Source organism: Atractosteus spatula, chromosome 7 (assembly GCF_055471065.1).
Source record: "Atractosteus spatula isolate fAtrSpa1 chromosome 7, fAtrSpa1.hap1, whole genome shotgun sequence".
Classification (NCBI taxonomy): domain Eukaryota; kingdom Metazoa; phylum Chordata; class Actinopteri; order Semionotiformes; family Lepisosteidae; genus Atractosteus; species Atractosteus spatula.
Window position 1 is genome coordinate 41,776,777 of NC_142712.1, and position 24,220 is coordinate 41,800,996.

Genomic DNA, 24,220 nt, shown 5'->3' on the forward strand with positions numbered 1-24,220 from the left:
AACGATTCCTGCAACACCCCACCACCTCAAACAATGCAATAGTGATTTCACTAGGCTGCACTATCTGAAAGTTCAAGGGTGCTGCCACTGTCTGTGCAGAGCAGCTCAGAGAATGCTTTTCGTTCATGAGAAAATCACATATTCATAAGACATTTCAGTGCTGAGGATCAGCAGAACTGGTATCGCCAGTTATAAGATCAGATTTTCTGTACAACTTTCTTTTTATTGATATTCAATGAAATGGCTTGTAATTTGTAGCCTTATATTCTATACTTCTTTTAAATCAGTGAACAGTAGAGCAGAAATTAAGTAAACTGACAAACTGCAACCATTCTGAACTTTAATTAACTCCTCATGCCTGTCAAAACTAATATTTTAAACGTGCAGAGACTCATCAGCTCAAGAGCAGTCACTTAAACTGAAGCTGAAGTGAAAAGTGGGAGGTTTCAGTCATTCTGTTCCTTTTTCTTTGCCACCAGAGAGACAGCTGCTAAAACAAACCTGTTGTAAAGTGACAGCACAATACTGCCAAGAGCAGAATCTGGGTGAACACATACAGTATATAGTATATATTTAAAAACCTTCTGAAATATTAAACATGAATATTGCATGAAAAAAACAGAAAACGCAATATCATCTAACACCAATATTGAGCAAATGAGTACTGGGTTTAGCTCCAACAGAGTAAATTAGCCTTTAAAACTCTAAAATTCTAATCCTGCCATTTTACAGCTGTAAAAGCTGCCCTTTTCGTCACCTGATGGCCCCACCCTTTCAGAGCAGACTTACATGCAATGTTTCCTCTTTCAGATGATCTATATAAACCAAACTACGTCTTAGAATCTGGAAAAGTCCATAATCCATTTTTACCCCAGCTCTAAGTAAATAAGGCCAATAAAAAAACATTAGGTTTGAGTCCTTGGGCAATGGGGGAACAATCCTGAAAAATATGCTTTTACTAAGTGATGGTACAGCTACATCAACAGAACAGAGCTCAGTGCAGTATCTGGCAAACACCTACTTGGCAAACAGCTGTGTTGTATGAAAACTTCTAAATATATTCATAAAAAATATATTCTATAATAGAGTTTTTACCAAATAAAACATTCAATTTTTCTAAATAATAAAAATAAATATAATCAGGAAAAACAGAAAAATTGTACATGGAAAAATACTTTATGCTATTGAAATGTGCCCACCACAATCCAATTGTGTACATTCAGAAAACTCAGTTGACTTGGATTGTTTGTTGTATTTGAAATGCCCAGAAAACTGAATGCAGGTTTAACAAACAACTCTTAACAGCACAGACTCTAAGCTTGCCATGTTTTACAATCTATAGACAAAACAAAAAAAGTTAGAATTAATATGAATTAATAGAATTCATGAATAAATATGAAGAGTGATATCACCCATGCTGTATATCATTTTTAAAAATTTAGACATTTCATTAGGATGTGGTATATTTTAAAGTAGCCTGTTCTTGCAATTTGGATGAATTATTTTTTTAGTGCTGCACGTTTGCTTTAAGGCTAGTCATTCTCAACAAAGGGAGGACTGTAATTTATACACGGTTGATGGACAAAGCCTAGAGAAGACCCTGGAATGTTTGCCAGCTGCCTGGTTACGAAAGAGAAGCTGGGTTTCATATTTACGCAGTGGCTGAGAAAATAACACCAACTTGTTTACAGAGCCAATAGCCAAATATCCACAAATCTTTAATGGCAGAGTCAGTCTATTCCAAGAGAAGAAAAGCAGAAAGCTGAGAGTGACCAACTTTCTGTAAACGAGAGTGCAAGAGCCTTTTTTTCTTTAAGCTTGTGTTTTTCCTAGTCTATTAAAGTAACTACTTTCTGTTGAATAGGAAAAAAGGATGAAAAGTTTTTGTGGTCTCATTTTAATTTCTAAGTCTACTCCTGTCCCAAGGATGGCAGCAAACATCCACTTTCAAGAAAAAGTTTGTCACTTCTAAATGATGGGAACTCTCGGATAGCAAAAGCACACAGATTCAAAAGCAGCAGAAGAGCCCATAACTGCAAGATTTACTTCGATTTTAAAGAAGATTAAAAAAAATCACCTACTAAATAACTTCAGGCAGTATAAGAACTCTTTAATTATTTCTCATTATCGCACATTGAAACTGATACCTAGGGGTAGAGGTGATTAGGAACAAGTTGCACTGTGTATGTAAGAAAAACGAACAATTTAATTAAGCTCCAAGACCTATTTCTGCACACACTGTATAATACCTTACTGTATACATGACAAGTACCACGGTCAATGTGAGTGTGAACTTCCAGTTGCATCTGTTAATGAGCTAAAACGACTTTGTTTGATTGGTACTTGAAATCAGACCATGGGCCAATGACACATGGCATCTGCCATAACCTGGCGGGTACCAGTTGTGTAATTAGAGAGAATCTGTAAGCCATATGCCACTCTCTCTATAGTGCCAGCTTTCCTGTCACGACGCTGGTGCCAAGCTCGCTCACTCTCCCTTGAAAAAACTCCACTTCATTAAGAAAGTAAACACAAGTGCTGTCTGAAGTGTCTAATTAGTCCCCTAATTACTCCCCGCTCGTTACTAATGCAAATTAGATTACGCTGCTTAACTTCATCGTGTCCACAACTGCGCTGTTAATTGCGGCCTTTTGAAATTAAATTACTCGCTAATTAGCATATCAAAGCCATTGATTCGGAGCCAGGAAAAAGAAAAAAAAACAACAAACGCCAAGTTTTGCTAATGAGTTTTGCTAATTGAATATCTACGTTCAATATTGAGTTTTTGCCAGTTTGCGCTATTTAAAAGCTACACAGTCACTTCCGCGTGTGAATTTAAAAGAAAAAACTCTTCTGCATAGCAAAGCTGCACCATCCCTTTCCTAGAAACTGCTCCAGGCCAAACAAACATGCTTTGAATATTTCTTTTAAGCCCGCCCTAAAAATAAAGTTTTGTTTTTGCAATTGTATTGCGAAAAAATGTACTACTTTACAAAACAGAAAAGAAAGCAATCCCCAGAGGTCATCAACATTATGGGGAAAAATACAACGCTTTTCTAGTCTCTGCTGCAAAGCTTCAGCAGGTCTGTCAAAGGTCAGAATATGCAAAAAAAAGTTTCTGAAGCAGGTGTAGCGAAGACAACTGTCCAAATCCAAATGCTATGCGCTGACCACGGGTTTCTCTAAGGGAAAGGAACGTGATCCGAGCGCTTCAACTGGAAGGTGCCCATCAAGTCCGGGCCCTTCCCAGCTGCGGCGAGCCCCGCAGGTACTGTCATGTCCCTCGCGCTCAATCACCAGCCCTTCACAGGAAGCCCTTCTGAAAGAGCAAATTACCCGAGATTACTTCAGTAAGCTGTTCTTTTCAAATAGTAAGTCTAAAAAGCCATTTAACACCGATATTTCTTTAATTATGCAGCACTAGAGAATTTTCATTTCTCCACTAATGCACTTTCATAGACCTCCAGCCGACCATATATAAATATAAAATAAATATTAAAAAAATCTAATATAATTTCTTAGATCTGTTGAAGAAAATTGGTGCCAGCCTTCTTAATAATAGCTTGCGATCATTAACTCATTTTCTAAGTGAAATCATTTTAGAAAAATACATTCAAATCTTAATAAAACTGGCAACCATTTCTGCTTTTAAATAGGAAAGAACTTAAATTCATTTTTAAACTTTTCTTTTTCTGTCATTTTTCAATGTCTGCCCACCAGGGAATCTCTGCCAGTGCAGAATCAGGGTTCATTGGAAAAAGTTTCCTTTTATTGAGGTTCCGAACTTCTAATTTTGAATAAAACTCTTAATAATAAGAAGAAAAATGAATACTGAAATTGAGAGGTAGCCACACAAAAAAAAATTAAATAACCATGATAATTAGATGTAAAGATATTATAATTCCGTTAAGGGGATGCATTGAAACTGCGGCACTACAATATTTGCTCTAATTGTCAGAATTACCATATTAACCAGTTACCATTTGAGTAAGTTGATTAAAAAATTGATTATTCGTCTATTTCTTTTAGGAGTTTCTTAATCAAAATCTAACATCCTTGAAAAATTAATTTGAAGCCCCTCTTATCAGTTAATTAAATCTCGTTGGAAGTCATTTTTCTGTGAAGAGTGATTAGACGTTTTCCTCTGTTCTCTACTGTTCAGACAGCATGACGTTATAAAAACTTTTCAGTGTCTCATCATACATTAAAAATAAGAAGAATAGAATTTCTTTGAAGGGCCTCTTTTTTTTTCAAAGCCTACGCCTTCCTGATAAATTGTGCTATACCCAAAAGATCTCTCACTCTTGTTAAATTCATTCTCATTAATGATTATGCTGCTGGAGAGGGAAAGCTGCGCCAAGCCACTGTTCAGAATTTTCCGCATTGACAGTGGATTCAGAGGAGGATCCAACGGCCAATGAACTGCAATGATCAGGCAGTCATTCCACCCGGAGAAGTTAAACGGGTAAAGATCACAGACAGGTACTGTATAATACGGACTCATTAGCCATCTCTCTTCAGGGAAGTTCGAGACCTCATGCCTCTCTAAAATATAACTCATTTCAATTCTTATTTTAAAAAGTCAAATGATGACAAACTATCTCTAAATAAAGGTAACATCACTAACGCATTATTTATGAGGATAATTTCAGAGGAATCATTAACAGATGAAGGTTTGACCAGTGCTGCAACCTTTAGAGTTAAATTCTAATTTGACCTACTGTTTATGTTGCCATTCCAAACTCTTGGTTAGACAACCTTGGAAAACAAAAAAGCCTTATCTCAATTTATACAGACTAAACATTCAGAAAAAGAGATGAAAAATAATAATACTATTGAAGCTAACATTGTTTAAAAGGGAAAGTGCTCCCAGCACTGTTCAATGTTACCAATCAATAGCGTATCACTTGCCAAACTGTTATTCATTTACTGTAACATCCAGAGCACTGTTGTTAAAGTATTTAGCACACAACCTTCTACTACAAAGTATAATCCAGTTTCGCCAGGGGCACACAGAAAGCACCTGCACAGACATCGATATACAACATATGACATACGACAATTGACAGAGCATTTTTTATTAACTGTCGATATTGACAGGTACTGTGTGTGGTAATGCACGTAGGCTCCATTCGCAACTCATGTTGTCTAATCATTCAGGGTGTGTCATAAAACCTTCATACACACTCCCCCCAGCTACCACACAAGACACGCAGGCACAACAAAAACTTTAAAGGGCAAAGCAGCAAGATTTTCTTTAGGTGCTGCTCCCTTCTGAAACCTGAACTTGTCTGTCCACATGGTTTCTTTGCACATTTTTATTAAGAGTGCATTTTCGCTCTATAATATTTACCAAGCCAGAACCATTGAACCATTTGTAGGAAACACTGTTTTTCTTCAGGTCTGCTTTAATATATAAGCAGGCTTTTCAGTTTGAATTTGAGAAAAGTGAAAGAATCTGCCGCTAACATTTTGGAGTCACTTGAAAAAAAAACTGAGATTCCCTTGTTAAAGAGGTGCAACAATAACAGTGCCACTTTGGCAATGAAATGTTAAGACATGTAGTGATCTATAGATCAGAGCTCCTTCATAAGAATCCAGATTGATTGGCTCATTAGGGAGAAGAACAGAAAGTGTAAAATATCTTGCCTGGAGATGCACTATCTCACTAATGCTGGAGGATGTAAATTTGGGAAGTTTCATCTTCTCTCCCGTAAGCCAGGAAGATCAACTGTCATAAATATTTTCTGACATGGCAGGAGCTGTGTGGTGCAACTCTCCCTGGCACAGAAGAGAAGACGAGCCAGAAAAGGTTGCTCAATTAGCCTGATTAGTAAACTTACTAAATGATCAGGTAACACAGATTAAAGAAGAAAAGACTGTTGGTTACGATCAGTCACAATTCACTCTGGCTTGAATACAGATCCCACTACCTAACATTTTTCCCAGATATTTTTCCCCTCTCTTTCATTTTTCAAAGAAGAAATGTCACTGCGTCTGACTGGGAACTACTGTGGTCTAGCACAGCAGGAACTCAAATCTATGTGTCCGCAATCACTTGAAAAGAACTATCAATTTCCTACGCAATTAACCCTGTGGAAGAGAAAAAGAAATTTAAATTTGGGATGCTAAATTACTCCTTTTCCCTGGTCCCCATTGGGTATGCTATTAAAATCAGGGAAAGCGAAATAGAAAATATCCTCAGGGTTGAACTTGACCTCCTGTTCTTGGGTTCAAACCTGTTACTTTAAAAGCAACCACGTCCCATTAGCCGTCAAATTGCAGAGCTGTTTTACACTGACAATAACCTAATAAATGAAGAGGGAAGTCTTAAACCACAGACTTCAGCCACTGAAAAACGATCTTCCACAGGACCAGCTAATTTTATTTGAGGAGGGGATGAAAAGATGGCATTTAAGGAGAAGTCAAAGCTGTGTTTTTGAAATTACCCATGGTATATAAGCACTACAACGGCCTGCTTCCAGCCAGCGGATGGAAACCAATAGCTCTAACTGCAAAGCCTCACGAGATAATGGTGACAGCATACTTACAGCAAATACAAAACTGCTGTCTCCGGGCTCTTTAGCAGAGAACCCAGGAGATGTACTCAGAAGCAGGGATTTCGGAAAGTTTAAGGCAAACTTTGACAAAACACTAGAAAAATGCCTGACGATATACGTCTCTGCCTCTCTCATAGCTGGAGGATGCCAGGTTTTCATTAAATGTTCCTTTCCTGAAAGAAAAGCTCACTGTCGGCACAAGGCAGTTGATCCTGACCTTTTTCACAATGCCAAAATAATTAAAACCATGGGAATAGAAATTATTGATACAGGTCGCAAGAAATAAAACTGACCTTCACTATCCGCTGCTACAGACCGGTTTTCCATGCGAATCCGCTGGTATTGTCGAGCCTGTTTCGCCAAGAGTCAATGGCTTTTTTTAAAGCTCGGTAATAAATGTCGTTAGTCCTTGAAAGAGAAAAAAAAACTACGTTTATGTTTTCTCCATTACTAGCAAATTGTTACACATCAAAAGAAACCTCAGTCTAAAAAAAATAGAGGAAAAATGAAAGAAGGAGCTTGGATGACAATTACTTAACCAGTTATAACTTCCTTGTTACTCAAATCAAAGCTTGTAAATAATGGGCTGTGTTTATTTATTTACTCTAGCTCCATACTTGACAACCGCATCCTGAGCAAAGGTCTTTACCAAATCCAATTTAGACCTGACACAGAAATCTGTTAAAAAGGCCTCTGCACTGTTCCCCTATTTCCCTGAAAAAACAAAAACTTTGTGTTGGTTTGATCAAAAATCTCTTGCCAGCAGACTTCCATAAAAAACAAATAGCAAAAACATTTTGGAAGCTTACGGTCCTACCTTTTGTCCACTAAGACTTCCACACAAAACTTTAGCGGTTTTGCAATAAAGTCCAGAGCGTGCAGGTTACAATGTGCACACCATAGTTACTGTGAGTCAAAAAACAGCTGAAGACAAAAACTCTTCAAAGTTTCATCTTACAGTACATGCTTTGCGTGGTCACCGGTAACCGACATTTACAAAATCAGCAATTTTTAATTAAATTAATTTTGAAGCCTTTACGGACCAATAGCTAGAACCTCCTGATCCTTCTTTATGTCCAAAATACAAATGGTTCTAAATCAGATCTGCTTTTCCATATGCAGCGAGCTTATGTTCTAGATATGAAAACCATTAATGTACACATTTCTTTTCTAAAATCGCTTCCTAGAACACAAATAGCACATTCATAGCTCATCATCTGTAGCTGAGAAATGTTCACAAAATGTAGCAAATAAATGCATTTTAGGAAAGACAAATTTAAAGAATGATGAGCTAAAGCTTTAATGTTACAAAACATAAGGCCGATATTATTTCCATTCTCTTCAAAACCAACTATAAAAAATGCTTTTAATATACATTCCTTTGCTGACTGAGGTATGCTAACCCTTTCAAAAGAAGGTTCAAGGGCAAAATAAGGACTAATTTAATACAGAAATTGATGGAAGACTGCATTGTTTTCAAGTTACCTTTAAATCTAAGCAAATGTACTATTAACAGGCAGCCCACATAGTCTTTAGGTTAAGTCAAGATTATTCAACTTGCATGCAGAACAGATTCACAAACTAAATTGAGCCAAATAGAAAATAAAATAAATGGTGAGCAGATAACTTATCCAGCTGCTTAGAGTGTTTAAACTGCATGATGAAAAGGACCCCTTTATATGTTTATTAAATCTATCCAATAGAAAAAAAACGAAAGACGGGATCGCAGATGTCTAACTTCTTTGCAACAAAATGAAAAAACAGAAATAAACTAAATGAGCTCATCATTTTCTGTCAGGATCATAGAAAACCCCTGAAAATCACAACAGCATTGTGGGTGTTTTGAAAATTCTAAAGGCTGTATAGTGTAAATACTGGCTAAAACATATACAGGAGTTGAAAATAAGTGAACAAAATAAATTGAAACTGTGCCCCCCCCCAAAAAAAAAACAATCTGAAGAGACTGTATGATTGATAAGAGAAAGACTTAAATCTCCCAATAAATATGTGAAATACATTTGTACATGTGCTTTCTTGCATTTATTTTATGCACAGGACACTTTTAATGTTTTAGATTTCTTCCAGTATGAACGACATATAAAAAGAAAAGAAACAAACATACAGTATAACTGTTGCCTTTAAATTAAAAATAACATCTGAATTCCAGACGTAAAATTATTGAACAGTACTTCTATACTTACTTATAAGTTTTACATGGGGATATAGGAATCTATTTTCCACCAGGGTCATATTTTGGAAGAGTTATTTTATGCACTGCAGAACATAATGATGGAATTCAACCTTCCAATTTTGAGCTTTGTCCCTTCCAGGTAATTTTGCTACATGGCTAACTTCAGTACAGTAGGTGACAGATAGCAAATAACTGCCAAAATTCACCTGAATTTCATAAAGAAGGAATGCATTTCCGAATTTGCAGTTATTGACTTATTTATAGGTGAAGTCATTTCAAACGAAAAATAAAAAAAACCTTAAAGCCATCAACACACAAGACAGATGTAGAACTACACAATTAGCCTCACCTTTCTCCTGGACTACAGCTTAGCTGTATGCTTTTTGGGTCCTTAAAACAATACCGGCTTCAGAGCCTTAGTGCACTTCAGGTTATTTTAGAGCTAATTCTCCCTCCTGTGAAGGACCTCAGAGTAGACACTGTAATCTACTGGGCTCACAACAATAATTTTTTGAGGAAAGAGCGCTGCAGATTTTAAATCCTTTTACAAATGTCATACGCTTTCAGTAACCACAAAACAGCCGACAGTCTTGATGTCCAAACAATCGGGGGCTGCTTTCATTCCCATTTATGGGATCTATAGTGTGTAGAAAGTACTGGCCATGAAGGTGTTTTTGTTTGGGAGGGTAGGGGTGGCCACATAGTTATTTAAGCAACAAGGCTGAAAAATGTAGTAATAGATGCACTTCAGCCAGCAATGCCTTCACCTGATCAAGGAATACATTTTTTTATAGGAATAAAGGATACTACAAAAATCTGTTATTGTACATCCCTACCTCTGAAAATTAAATGTTATCAACAGCACAATTAACTAATACCATCCACTTAATATCTGAACAATATCAGTTTGGCAAATAAAATAACTTCCAATTGTCTTGCACTTCAACAAGAAAAAGACTTAAAAGTCATCATCTAAGCATTCATTTCTACTGACAGTTTTAATACAGGGTTTTAAATTCCTAAGGCATTATAATGTAATCTATTTCACACACAGAGATTAGCACATTATGAACCTTTTATACAGCTGAAAAAACACAAAAAATAATATCAGTTTTGAGTAAAAATTTAGATATACGTACTTAGTTCCAAATATTTTTATAATAATGGAATCACAATAACCTGTCATCTGAATAAAAGACATCATCATTTTAATTGCTATATATGTACCCTAGCGAGCGTGATTCAGTATTTGCATATCTGTGTTAGATTTCCAGACAATGTCATCCTGAATGTTAACAGTTGTAGGCTGCAGACAATATTTTCATCCCCAGATTGGTTCAGAGCATGTTAATTTTTGCTGACATGTAGACTGTCCGCTCTAATAAAACATTCTCGCTGAACTCTAAACTCGTCTGATATGATAAAGCAACAAGCCCTGAATCTCTGGCAGGAGATCAGCTGGTACCAACAGCGCGAGAGATCGAGACACTCTGCGCGAGTCTTGCACACAAACAGTAATTACACAAGTTTTGTGCATCCTCGGCTCCTCGTGGCAACACAGCAGGTACAGCAGGGTGCTTAGTGTGCAACTGGATTTTTGCACACATGCTACAGTTCACAAAATTTTGCAAAACACTTCCCAACCATGAAGTGCACTGAAAGGCCACCACAACACACCAACACATAGTCTTACAGCTCCTGTCCTTTTGAATCTCTTCAGAGGGCAGAACTCTGGGTTCAATCAAAATCTGAGCTAGATGCTTGATTATTACAGCCTCTTTTGCCACTCAGTCCGCATGGCAAATATACAATATCTGTTCCATGAGTTTGCCGACATATAACAATTCAGTCCTTAAAGTTGTCAGATTAATTTATTTCAGTAGACATCCTCTGTTGGCCATCACAAGTACCATACATAACACAACACCATTTTTTCATTAGTAATCCAGGTAGTGCCAATGAAACGTAGATGAGTTTATATGGTTATTACTTATATGATTACCCAATGAGCGGAGGATTTATCAAACCCTACAGTGCCCAAATGTCCCAAAGGAACACAAGTCTGACTTTGCTGCAGCTGTCACTGGATTAGGATTTAAACAGCATGCATGATTTAGTTGACAAGAATTTAGGTGGCCACCATAAAAACAAGGAAAAAATTTCTAATGAAGATCTTCCCAGATTCTCTACTGAAATCACATCTCTTGCTGAAGGGAATATATTTTGAGTTCTCTTTAAAATTAAAGGATAACAGCATCTTCATAAGACACAAACTGAATTGAAAATATGTGTACTCTAGAGTTCTCGTCTTCATTTTTCCATTTCATTTTTTAGAGATGTCCTCTAAGTTTCTAAAGCACAAGATGTCCCAATTTTGCAAGCCCTCACACCCTGTCGCCTTTGCTCTCTGAAGATTAAAATACACAGAAAGCAGCGTTATGAGGATCTCACAAAAAAAGCCAGACTGAAAGAAAATCCATAACGCAAATACAGCTGTCAAACGTAATGCAAAGTTAGCAAAAGTGAATCTAGTGACCGCTGGGATCAGCTTCTGACTTAAGAAACCATTCGTGAAGAGACATATCACACTGTTCATTGATCACCGCAAAATCGTCAACTTCTACAAACACACAAAAAAATCTATATTAGAAATGTTCCACTGGGAAAGGTTAAACTCGCTGTGGCAAATTTGGAGGGAAAGGAGAGAGGTGCAGTTTATTTTTAAAAGTGTCTCATAACTTTAGTTTCAAAAGTGAGAATTTCACAGACAAAATAAGCCTTTGCGTGTATGTCTCCTATTCTGAAGGCATTCTGAAAAAAAACTTTCCTTCTGCACCCTCTTTACACCACAAAGATCTTTATGTCAAGAAGCACTAACTTGTTTCAGCACGGTTTTGTACTTGAGAACCAGAAACAAAGCTCAGAAGATGCTGCAAAAATATTTCAAACTGTCTCTGCAACAACATTTTGAATAACAGTTCGTAAACTGAATTACCAACTCAATTCCACAATTTCTCTCATGGGAAGTTTAGCTAATGGACGCTAAAACTAATGACCAACACCCTTAACTCTAACATACTGTCATTTCCATCCAGTGGGCACACCACGTTTCTGCAATACTCCTGCATCAGAAGGCAGGAGTTTCTTTTCAGTTGTTTTTTTATAAGCTTTCCATTGCTTTCATCCATTAATCACCTTTCTATAGAACAGAGAACTCTGTCCTACCACAAAGAGTGTTAACAAACAGAACTACTGCTCAGTGTATCACAACTATAAAAAACGATTTATGCATGGTAGCTTGCTAAACACTTCGATGTCAAGCCTGGATCTACATAAGAAAAAACAGCTTTTCTAAAAAAATTCAAAAGTAGGATATCTCACAGATTTCATTTTAATCACAGAAGAACTGCACCAAAACTGAGAGGGCTTCCCTAGCACTAATTCCTATTTGACATATCTTCTGGCAAAATTATTTTTTGGCTGTTTTGTTTTGTTGTAATGTAAATACATCAGCTTTCAGCTTTTCTCCCCTTATTTGCTAGTGCTTTTCTGTTCATGGGGTCAATGTGAAGAGATGACTCCCAAAGATATTTCCAAACGCACTACTGCTTTCATCTTTCAGTAGGCATATGACAGTGGGGTACAGGTTAGAAAAAACAACTCTAATGCTCAAGTCCTCACCCTTCCCTTCCCAGCCCAGCAGAAAACCTTTGTTGTTTTAATAGGATTAATTGGACTTTGCTGGATTAAACAACTGATTTTTTAATCTTTTTTTGTTCTTCTTAACTATGCAGGGTTTTCTAAAGTATAAAAAAAACTCAATTCTGTTTTTCCTGCGATTGCATAAACAGAAAATATACTAAATTCATGTTCATGGTTTTACAGAGCTTAAAATGACAGGACTGGAAGACCAAAAATAAAAACAGTCCTCACTGTCTAAAAATGTAATTTATTATTCCAAAAAAAAAATTTAGCCCGTCAAAATCCTGAATAACAATTTCAATTAAAGCCATATGTTTTAATTGACATTCACAGAAATTGATTCAAATTTCTAGTAAAGTCCACTACAACTGGTACTGTTTTGAAAAGCCATCGCCACACCAAGTTTAACCTTTCCCAGTGGAACATTTCTAATTTGAAAATAAAAAAAAAACATGCACACATCATTTAACCCAAAAGTAAAAATGCAGCAAATCATAAGAAACTTATTTGAATATATCATCTGACCTAAATTCAAGTCTTACGTGAAAAACCTGCACTTAAGATCCAGTGTAAACGATCTTCTTAAGAAAAAACTTTGAGAGAGATTGCATCCTTCGTCATTTTTGAGCAGTAGTGATAAGAATACCAAAAAATGTTTTAAAAAAAAGCTCACTACAGGGCTCATTTGTTTAAAGCTTGATAAGACGACCTCTGAAACCACAGATCCATCCAGTCTGCCCGACAGGATCCCGTCTCAAATCAGGAAGCTCGCAGCAAAGCGCGTCTCCTTTGAGTGGGAGCTGGGCTGGCTAGCAGGCACACCCCAGGAATGACTACGGACAGAACCTGGATCAAACCAAGGTAAACTTCATTTCCAACACAGCTAACAGCTTGAGGTGCAAATCAGTGGATGGTTTAAAAAAAATTGAAAAACCCAGCATCTTCTTTTTACCGTCCTTCAAGATCATACACATTCTTCCCCCACAGTCGCAGGCTCAGGTGTCTGTCCGGAGTTTAGCTCAAAACATCCAATACTTGGAACCCTATCCCAGCTCCAGCACATCTCAAAACAGCTGAAATTATTTTTTCCTTATTTTGTTCAATTGCTTCACATCCATAGTTGGATATCACCGTAAAAAATGACACTGCACAACAGTTTTAAAGCACTGAAGGAAATCATAAAGAAGGACAAAAAAATTAAGAAGTACAAACACTTGGATGACTCCTCATTAGCACATCAACAAGCCATTAAAAATACTGCACACTGAAAACCAGCAGGGGTTCTGAAAAGAATGTAGCCACACTTTTTAATAAAAAAAACAGGATGGCTGCTAAGCAAAAGGTTTAGCTTTTGCAGGTTACAGCTCCACAGACGTGCAGTAGAGACAAAGGACAGACTGCTGTTTGCAGTGTCACTATTCAGTGGAACATGAACATTCCCTTTTGCCCATGAGGCCCTGCTCCTGGATAAACTTTCCCAGTTGAACAGCATTTGCCGAATTTTGGAATTTGCTTTTAATACCCTGTCTATTTTAGAGATTCCCTGCCACAGAGAACATCCCACTTCTTAATCGGGCAAAACCAGAGAATATTTGGGATACATTCCTGAGCAGCACCTGTATTGTTCTGACTCTTAAGAGCTACACAACCACAGATCGACCTTTTTTCTAAATACCTATTTCTCAGATAGCAATCATTAAAGGTTAATCTATATCTGAAGGAAGCAGTCCTCGTATTATTTTTTAAGAAGGTCTGGAAGTATTTGATAAGGGGATTTGTTATTAGGGCCTTTTTAGTAAAGGGTGCAATCTGTCTTTTGGTAGAATTCCCTTTTAAAAAATATCTAAGCCTAAGTCCCAAGATCTACAACTCAGCTCCTTCTGAAGCAGTACAAACTAGATAGAAGTAATCACAGAAAATTCCATATCACATAATATTAATGGTTTAAGACTATTACACAGGCTTAAAATATTTTAAATAAGTTCATTTAGCATTTTTCAGAAAAAAGGCATTATGTTTGCCAAACATTCCTTTAAGAAGAATAATTGCTGAAATGTAAATGGTGTAATACAGTGTTTCTTTCACTTAAACACCTGGGTGGTTTAAACAGATTATTTGCCTTTTTACTGAAAAATAGAATAATCACATCTTGACAGTTTGCTCCTGTTGATGTTAAAAAATAGTTACTTGAGAGGGCAATTAAGACTTATTTCCTACCTTGTTAGGTACATTAAAAGAGAGGTATAATTTACATATACATGCGCACCATAGCCTACATAAATAAAAGATTTGCAAATAAAATAATGAAATACTATTTTATCCACACACAATACACGCTTTAAAATTGAACTAGGTATCTACCCAACTAAATTAAAATAATTTCATTTACTGTAAACGCTTTCACTGTTCCCATCCTGAAACCACCTTCATGTTGAGCAATAACAGCGTTTGTACTGCGAAACAGCGAAAGGCTCCAAATATAATACCAGTGGGGTAAACGGTCCCTGTCTGTCATCAATCAAACCTTAATAACACCTATGTCATTCTCCAAATGCCATGCGGACAGATCTTAAAGGAATCCTAAAACAGATAATTGCATACAATAATAAGTGACGTTTTTGTACTTTCACGGTGTATAAATTCTAGTTTTTACTCAAATTATGTTTAACACGGCATGCTCTTCTTACCTACATATACCCATGTATGTGCCAACTTGGAAAAAAATCTGCATTATTGTTTTTGTACATACATTTTTTTAAAAGAATAACTTTAGACATCCTGTTCTGAATTTCCAAACACATCCTTCAACAAAGTAAATAAATAAAAGTAATTACAAACTTCGTACTTAAAAATGTTTACAGAAAGTGGAGTCTAGCAAACATTGCCTAAGCTTTTTTCTAAAATAAATAAAACAGCACACAGACATTCTACGCGAACTAAAAAAAAAAAGTCTTGTCGTGTTCCACTCATTTTACAAGCGGAAAAACAATTGTTTGAAATTATCCCAAAAGGTCTTGGGCTTCCAAGGTGCTTAATTGATTTAGAAATGCGAGACAACCGCAAAAAGTGCGTGAACTGCGCGCGTCTTGTATACCACGTGAATCGGTTTCTCTGCGTTATGCGATAATATATCCATTTATGTTTATTAACTATTTCATCCGATTAATTCCACAGAAAAAGGTGGTCTAGAATTGCTGTGGCGCGGAAGTAACAAATAGTTGCAGCGGAACCGCAGTAAAAATCTTTTTACAGCCAGACGAGAATTTTGAAATTTACAGCTGTGCAATATAGCAACAGAATTCAGAATGGCTTTTCAAATTCACTCATTTTAAAGCATACCCATACAACGATTTTTTAACGTATTCATTTTATTTTTTTAATCAACGTATTTATTTTTGCAACTTAATAGAAAATGGACATTGATCGAAAAGTCGTGTGATTTTGGAACAAATTATTATGGTTTCGCAACTTTCTGTTCCTATAAGAATAAAAACTGTCGTAGATAAAAGTAAAAGATTGTAAGCTGCGTTTTTTCCTTTCAGAAAAGGTCTGAAAGAGGATATTTTATTTTGTATTCTTCCATGGAATTACAAGGTTTCAACCGCACCGCTACTCAGTTGCGTCTGTTGATGGTTGTGTTCGCTTACTTCATTATATACTTCATGTTTTTAAAAGAATTAGTTATTTGACGGCAGACATTAGCGTGAATAAGTACACTTCACTCCCAAGTCCCGCTCAAAACACTAAAACTGTAAATTTAACACCTGTACTCTCGTCCTAAAGAGGAGCGGACACAGGAATAAATTTTGTTTTCAACTATTTTTAATAAATATTTAAAAATTAAAATTAGATACTTATTCAACTCAAGATAAGGGTTTCCGTTTTAAAATGTATATTTCTAAAACGTTAATAAAATAAAAAAAGCTAATTTTCTTCAATTTTAGATCCTCTATTACTGTAATTTTTTGGAGGTTTTATAAATGATTTTTTTTATCTCGGAATCCAGGTTAGCAATATAGTCCAAAAGAAAGTACCCGTTCGGGCCTTCTCTATTATGTCTAGTAGCTTTGAGGCGAAAACAATGCACTTAGTAACAAAGTCAGGAAAGTACTCGTACAGGGAAAATGCTCAAGTCTTCTCAAACAGGTCACGACCTCTAAAGACTGAGGCAATTCTGATACCTTCCAGCTACGACAAATCCTAAAAACTGGACCCCCACTCCCCCACTGGTATCCTCAAAAAGTCTACAGCGGACAATTCTTGCCCTGTAGTTTGCGTCAAAATGAAAGCAACACGTCTGACGTTCGGTTTTGTTCTTAATAGTCTGTTAGTGAAACTGACACAGATTTCAGAACAAATCCCAATAAATCTCTTCTTGCTCCTGGTCTTCGAGTATGTATACTTCACTGTGACTTTTGAAACGTTAGTTGAGAAAGCTTTAACGATTTAAAAAATATATATTTTTTACGCATGGGGTTACGATCCAAGCCATCTCGATGAAGAGGTGACCACATTATCTGTTAAAATCGAGAGCGATTGAAAATTAAGCTCCCGACTTCTTTACTGACAAAAACACCACTTCGAATAACAGGCTCCGCTTCGCAATTACCTTAATGAGTTATCACTACGGCCGTGGAATTGCAATGTTAAAACAGCTATACTTTTTTAAAAGTCTGTACTGTAAAGTTTCAGAAAAACTTTACTGTATCGTCTTAAGTTATACAACAATTAAAAGTTAAAAGATTTCCGAAGTACATACATTAATCATAAACCAAACCAGTCATTCATCATTACTTATGACAATAAAATGAGTTTTGAAATCCCGCTTCTTATTCCTTATTAATAGTTAACACATTGCACTGCTAATAGTACCGGCTGACCACGTTGTTGCAGCGTTATGAAATTATCAGTCTTAAATGAACTTCACCTGTCAAAGCTGTGAAAGACAAGTTAGGACCCTAAACGCGCTGAACTCTTCACTTCCGAAGTACTGAAAATTGTTTTTCTTAAACCAGAAAATGGCACGAGAAGAAATGAAAGACAATAATCAAAATATATCATTCAACCTGTTCGGAAACTTTCCACGCTACCGCAGGACCATGTGGACTTGCTCCCCTTCCCGGCTTTAGAGAAATGTCCCGGCGACACCCCCACCCCACCCCCCCCCAGACAAGATGAAAAAAGGCAACGGAATACCCCCACAAAAAAAGTGAAAAAGAAGAAACCTTTGATCTAAGAGTGATATTGCACGATCATTACTTTCTGCGACAATGGTCTTCCCCAGTCCTCGCTAGCCGCCTGTTAACGCGCTTCCTCTCCAGGCGAGCACTCAGTTGGCGAGAAGTCGGAACCACAATCGTGCACTAGCGCCGGGGCTGCATGATCTCCGCTCCTGGAAGTTGTAGGAGAGGAGAAAAACAGAGAAAACAGCGCGCAGTCTTTCTGAGCTTCTTCTCGATTTCTCCTCCGGCTTGTTCTTTTCTTTCACTTTTCCCCCCTTTTTTTCTCTTATTTAGTGCCAGCGCTTTCCAGAAGTCCCGACGGTTCTTCCTCGAGTTTTTGGCATCCCGTCTGTCCCCCCTGCTCGTTCGGAGAGAAATCAGTGTGTTGAATTACTCGGGTTGTGTCTGTGTTAGGGAGATGTTAGGGACAGTTTAGTCTACCGTAATTCATCTAAAACAGGTGCGCTCGACATTTCCCCCTGCCTGCCTGCCGCTGGTAGCAGCACGCTAGCGGAACCGCGCAGGCTTAGCGCGCAACGCTCCGGAGCTGTATATTCTTCTGTGAACCTTTCAATTCCACATCTGCCATTGTGACGGCCAGCGAGCGACAGATGTTACTCAAAAGGGAGAGAAACCTTAGCAACCGTTCAAAGGTCGGAGTGTAATACTAATCACAACAAAAACTTTTTTTTGTTTTTGTGCGGTAGAACTTTTCTTTCCACACGACCGTGACTTACAACTAATCGATTTATTTATACACAGAGGGAGGCAGTAACTACAGAAAAAAGAAGTTCCAGACATGTTTCTAATGGATCTTGGAAATTGTTCTGATCAAAGCAATATATAAGGCAGACAGTGGTTACATTTAGGCTATAAACACTGTTTTACCAGTTTGCAAACTAATTAGAAGCAGGTTACCAGTAATTATCACTGTTTTGGTCAAATCAACCCACAATGTATCACCTATGTAAATTAGTTTTTTAAAAACTTTTAAATAAAAAAATGCAGATCATACATTTAATTCACACAACCTTCAGCTCTTCTATAAAATGTAGCACAAAAAGTTTAGTTTTTTGCTTAACTAAACAAGGAAACAAAGTCCCTCGCTCACATAATCCTACTTATTCTGGGGAGCCCCAGGAGTGGAGGGAAGAGTTTTTTAATAGGTAACACTTGGCAATTGCACTTGACCACACCTGAGCTAAACACAAGAATTCGGGCTCATCTGTTTGTTTTCTCAGTCTCTGCCCCTCAAGAGTCCAGAATTTTTGCAGAAGTGTTTCAGGCAGAGAGATGGCTGATGGGATGTAAATTAGTACAGGCATACATTGTCAATAACATGCAACATATTTTATTTAAAAACAGTTTTGGAACTTGTCCCATCATCCATATTTTAGGATCTTCATCTAACACAACATTGTTGTCTGTATTCAGAACAAAGGGAATGCTTTTTTCAGTAATGTATCCTGTGAAATGCCTTATTTTAAAACTTGCTTTTTATTTTTGAGAAGAATAGAAATCCCAGGATGATTGCTCCTTACAGGACATAGTCTGATTGGAATTAGTTTAAAAGATAAATTTTCTCTTCATAGGAGTGACATCATATACTGTAAGTGCACTATAGTTGATGTTCACCTCAGTTCTGGTGGTTTGGCAGTCCATTCCTATCCATGAAACACCACAGATCCTCCCAAATGTTCTTGTTGTATGAAGTAAAATAATGGTCGAAAAAGCATGAATGAGTTCTTTGAAACAGCAACATAAATTCAGCACAGTTTCATGCTGGATTGTGGATGAGAAAGGCGTTAATTCTTTTAGGAATGCAGATACAGGAATTTAAAAGTGACATGCACTCTCAGACGTGCTAAATACATTTATTTTTGTTTAATGTAAGTGCTAAGGTTCAGGATGAATTTGTATTAATAAAAAGTTGCCTTTATAATTTTCCCAGTGAACAAGTTCTATGCTGTATATATTCCATGGACTGATGGAATGATGCACAAGAACTTGCATTTAAGTTTCAAACACATTAAGAAAACAACGATTAAAGCATATTTACAGCTCTGTGTGTGATATCTTGGGCTGTCTTTGTTGTCAAATTTTAAAAGGGCTGTACAGAGGTCAAAGTCAGAGGTGAGGGAGTTAATAATTACTATAAATAAATGACTTCTGGCGAAGTGAAAAACATCTCTAGGACAAGTCTGGAATTATCACCGGTAAGAAAAATTACTAAGAGCTGGTTATTGTATGACTTCCTACTGCAAACCTTCTCAGATCCTAGCCCATATCTTCTATTATGAGAGTTGTTTACTTGCTTATAGCACCACACAATTATCAATATTAGTTCAGAATTGGAGAGGTTGTATTGTGATCCACAACTGATCATAATGTAATCAATCAGCATTGTCGACTGTACGAGCATTAAATAACAATTCTTACATTTCTTGTTTGACATTTGGTTGAGCAATACAAACAGAATGCATGTGGTTGAAACTGAAGTTTGTAGTCAGAAGAGAAAAAACCCCGATTGTGTTACTGTATCTGCACTCACTGTAATGCCCCCCTCATAATTCCTCCCCCACCACTGTCAGAGCTTGGTCACAACCAGAGCCACGGGCAATGCTGATCACAGCCTGTGTGTTTGCTTGTTTGTTTGTTTGTTTGTCTGTTTGTTTGTTTACTTGTTTGTTGTTTTGTCTATCTCAGCAGACAGGAATGCAGTGTGGGGGAGAGAATCAGTCTTTTGTTTTTTATGTAAGCCTTGAGCTCAAGTAAACACACAAAACTGGCAACGCTCGCCTATCCTTCAGTGCACTAGGGAAGAAGCCTCTATTTCCGTGTTTACCCAACATACTGTATAAAAGAAACCCGTTTGCAACACTCTTACCAGTCTCCTACAAATATGTGTTTATGATAAGTTTGCGGTTAATTAGGTTTATAATTATCCCTATTGACAGGTAATTAAACTTAATTATAATTTCCTCTATAAAATTACTGTTTTACAACGTTTTCAGTAAATGAAAGAAAAAAACAATTACACAATGATTCCCTGGGGAAAGAAAGAAGGCTATTATTGTTAACATTCAATTCAGAAAGTTTAACACAAACAAACATTCATTCATTTATTTATTTAAATTGCAGCACTCTGTTCTTGGGTTCAGTTCCAAACTGGGGTACCATCTGTGTGGAGTTTGTATGTTATTCCAGTGCTCCATTTTTCTACAATCACCTGCATTTGTCCTGTGTGCTTGCACTCTGTGATCCTGGGATAGACTCAGATTTGCCACAAGGCTCACCAGGAATAAGCAGTTTTCTAATAATGGATTGATAAAAGGCAGTGGTTACTGGCAAGGTTTGCTTTACTAATAGTCCAGCAATACATCAAAGGCTACCATGATTTTTAGATATACTTTTTATATAATCTTTCAATTCATTTTCTTGATCCTTAAAGAAAAAAGAGAACAAAACACTGTTGAGACAAAAAGGAAAGGGGAGAAAAGAGGAGCTCATGCTGTATTCCAGGCATCAAAATATAATCTAATACCACAAAACCTTGGGACTAGTACTCAGGCTATCCCTTACTGTAACAAAATGATTTTAGAACTTTAACTGTACTTTAAGTGCAGGACTGTATGGAGATTCTTTACATGATGACACTGTTAAGAGTAGATTTCTGGGTGAAATTAGACTGAGATCAGACTTTAAATGAGTTTGACAGTACAGCACAGCCCCTTTGCGTTGTCATTTGTGCTGTTATCACAATTAAGCCCAGATAGAAATGGGCCCAGAGGGCTGAGGAAATTGTCTACTTACAAGGTGAGGTAAGGCAGAGGCCCAGTGAAAAGACATGAAAAAGTTAAGAACAGTCTTCACTAGCTTAACTTGCTCTGTAGACAGAGGGATGAATAGCTAGTCAGACCAAAAGACGAGGAATCATGTAGGCTGATCAGACTGACACACAGACAGGCAGAAATTCTTTATATGAAAACAGAAGCATTTCAAATGCAATCCAAAGAGGGTAAAAAAGAAGAAAGGTTATTACTGGCAGTCATCACACAGAATAATACAGAAAAAAGAAATGAATACAGAATCCAGAGTCTGGCTCTTGTGGTTTTAAAAAAGTCTAAACATCACCCTCCAGTCCAACTGAAGTAGATATTAGAAAATTATATTCTGTTTGTGTCTCGACATAAACAGAAAAAACAGATTACCAGACAAACAACAAAGGGTGGTGCAGGGTTGCTGTGCCACTGTTTACGTTACAAGACAGTGGCTGAGTGTACAACACAAATTATGCAATTTGATTGCCCAGGCGGATCACAAGAAACAACAGCATGTTTTCATTAAAGCGTCATAAAACTGTTTACTGACACAGCTGGAGTTGATTAAAGGGTGATAAATAATGCAGCACAAACTTATTTTTTCCTTCTCCACTGTCTTCTGAATGTATATTAGTAGGAATACTTTTTTTCTTTGCTTAGCTCTGACACCCAGCTGGGGCAATTTGGCAACAGTGTGGAACAAAGTCGCCCTTCTCTGGTTAACATTTATAATAACACATTAAAACATACCACAGCCCCCTCTTTCCTTGAGCCTGTGATAAAACCCAGAGGATGGGGCTTCAGATTAATGAGCTGTTTTAAAGCACCAGCCTTTTTAATATGTAGACCTGGGTTAAAATCCTGCCTTGGGCCTTTTTGTAGGCAAGCCAGAGATTCAAATTCACTTTGCACAGCTGTTTCGAGCCGCACAAGTCACTGTACTGGAAAAAAACGCACTTCGGCTCTGGTCGGCTGCAAAACGTACATGTCTGAGAAAAGTCGAAAGGTTTTTGTGTTAGCCAAGCGTCTCATTCTGGGCTCAGGGAGGAACAAACGTCAGGCGGCGCAGCACATCAGCAATGCATTATTGTCTAGGAACCTCAGAGATGCACTGTTGCGGCTCTCTGAATAAGATCCAGTATCAAAGAAGTGAATGACGCGCTGTCTGTTTTTTTGATCTTGCGTCCACTAAATGACACTCATATCTCTGCTGACTGACACTATCAATCTACACTGTGTTCGAATCTTCCGGCCAAACTCACATTTCCCATAGGAAATCTTACAGCACTGTCCTTTGTTTGCTAAAATATCTCACAGGAATAACTGAATGGTAAGTTGGCATGCAGTCTGTCTGTGGAGGAATATATACATTATGTTCATTCATTCCCAGTCCCTCTCAACATTACGCAGGTTGGGTTCATTAATGCATTCTCTATTCTCAATCTAATTATTGATAGAAATCCAATAGCTTTTCCTATTTATATAATATTTTTACCACATTGAAAAGTTTTCTTATAGCTCTTAAATTATAATCTTGTTGATTTTAAACTGTGCTCAAATAAAGTCTATTATATCTGGCACAGATTTATATTTGATTTAGATAGGATATTTCAGTGAAAAAGTTCAAATTCTTATAGATATTACATTTGACATTACAGCTGTTTTAAGTGAAGTGTGACTACAATGACATGTTGAAAATTTAAGAATTTTCTGTAATGTCTGTAGAAATTTATGAATGATTACCTAGTGAGGTAAACTGTGTTTTTAAACAAACTCATCAACTAACTATAGTGAGCAGCACACAAGATGGTAGTGGATATATGTTGTGTTATAATACCCTAGATCTCTAAGAACTACTTGGCATAGTGCATCACTTTTTATACATAACTTTTATTCCTCAGTGAGAGTAGACACTGAAACTTTGGGAATAGAGACCAATTAATTGAACAACCGATTCCAACCATTAGGAGGCCAGGATGGAATGAAAACCAGAAGTCAGTGACTGTCCAAGACTAGGAGTGAATGTCAGTGCTTGGAGGCCACTGTAGGAGAAAAGCACACAAAAATGGATGTGGGTTTCTGTGCAGCAACGTGCCATTGTAGCTACAGTACAGTATGTGTCTGCGAAGCTGCACAGTCGCGGCTTCCAGATTATTGATTCACTGTCACTGGGGCAGCTTTCTTTATCATTTAAAAGAAGAGTCAAATAACAGATCTGCTGACTCTGGAAAAACTCTTCAAAAATTAAAATACACATTTGAGAAGGAATGTGCCTCGATCAAAGTATAAGGAATAATAGCAAAAATTAAAGTAGAACTTAAAAATCTTGCTAAATTGTCATGCACTCTAAATAATTTTATTTAGAATAACTAGGAAAAAATAATCTTTTTTTCTTTTCATTTCAGGAAAATTGCTGCACAGGAGCTGAAGAAAGGATTCAAGTGTTAATCCCAGAGTGTCAATTTAAATAAAAGAATAAAAATGGCTATCCTTTCTATTTTTACCAAGAGAAAACCTGACCTCTGGAATTTTTCTTGTCCTTGAAATATATTAAAAAATCATAAGATTAAACAAAAAGGCATGAAAGCTTCACATTAGCCATATATTCAAAAATCCTATATTCTGATAATCCACATATTTGTAAGACTCAAACACAAGAGAATATCAAAGGACATTTTACACAATGGAAAGACAGCAGACATTATTGTGGCCAGGAATTATATG

At 36.9% G+C, this 24,220-nt stretch overlaps 1 protein-coding gene across 6 annotated transcripts in view; it reads right to left on the reverse strand.

The window, feature by feature from the left end:
- Nucleotides 1–18,059, reverse strand: part of foxp4 (forkhead box P4) — a 135,450-nt gene extending 117,391 nt beyond the window's left edge. Inside the window, exon 1 of one of the 6 annotated variants that reach the window (XM_088920944.1) lies at nt 17,713–18,059. The gene's annotated coding sequence lies outside the window, so the exon portion shown is untranslated. Of the gene's footprint in view, nt 1–6,853; nt 6,926–17,519; nt 17,539–17,678 lie in introns of those variants that run through there. The other 5 variants (XM_088920943.1, XM_088920942.1, XM_088920938.1 and 2 more) reach the window with 5 other exon arrangements.
- Nucleotides 18,060–24,220: the final 6,161 nt, after the last annotated feature.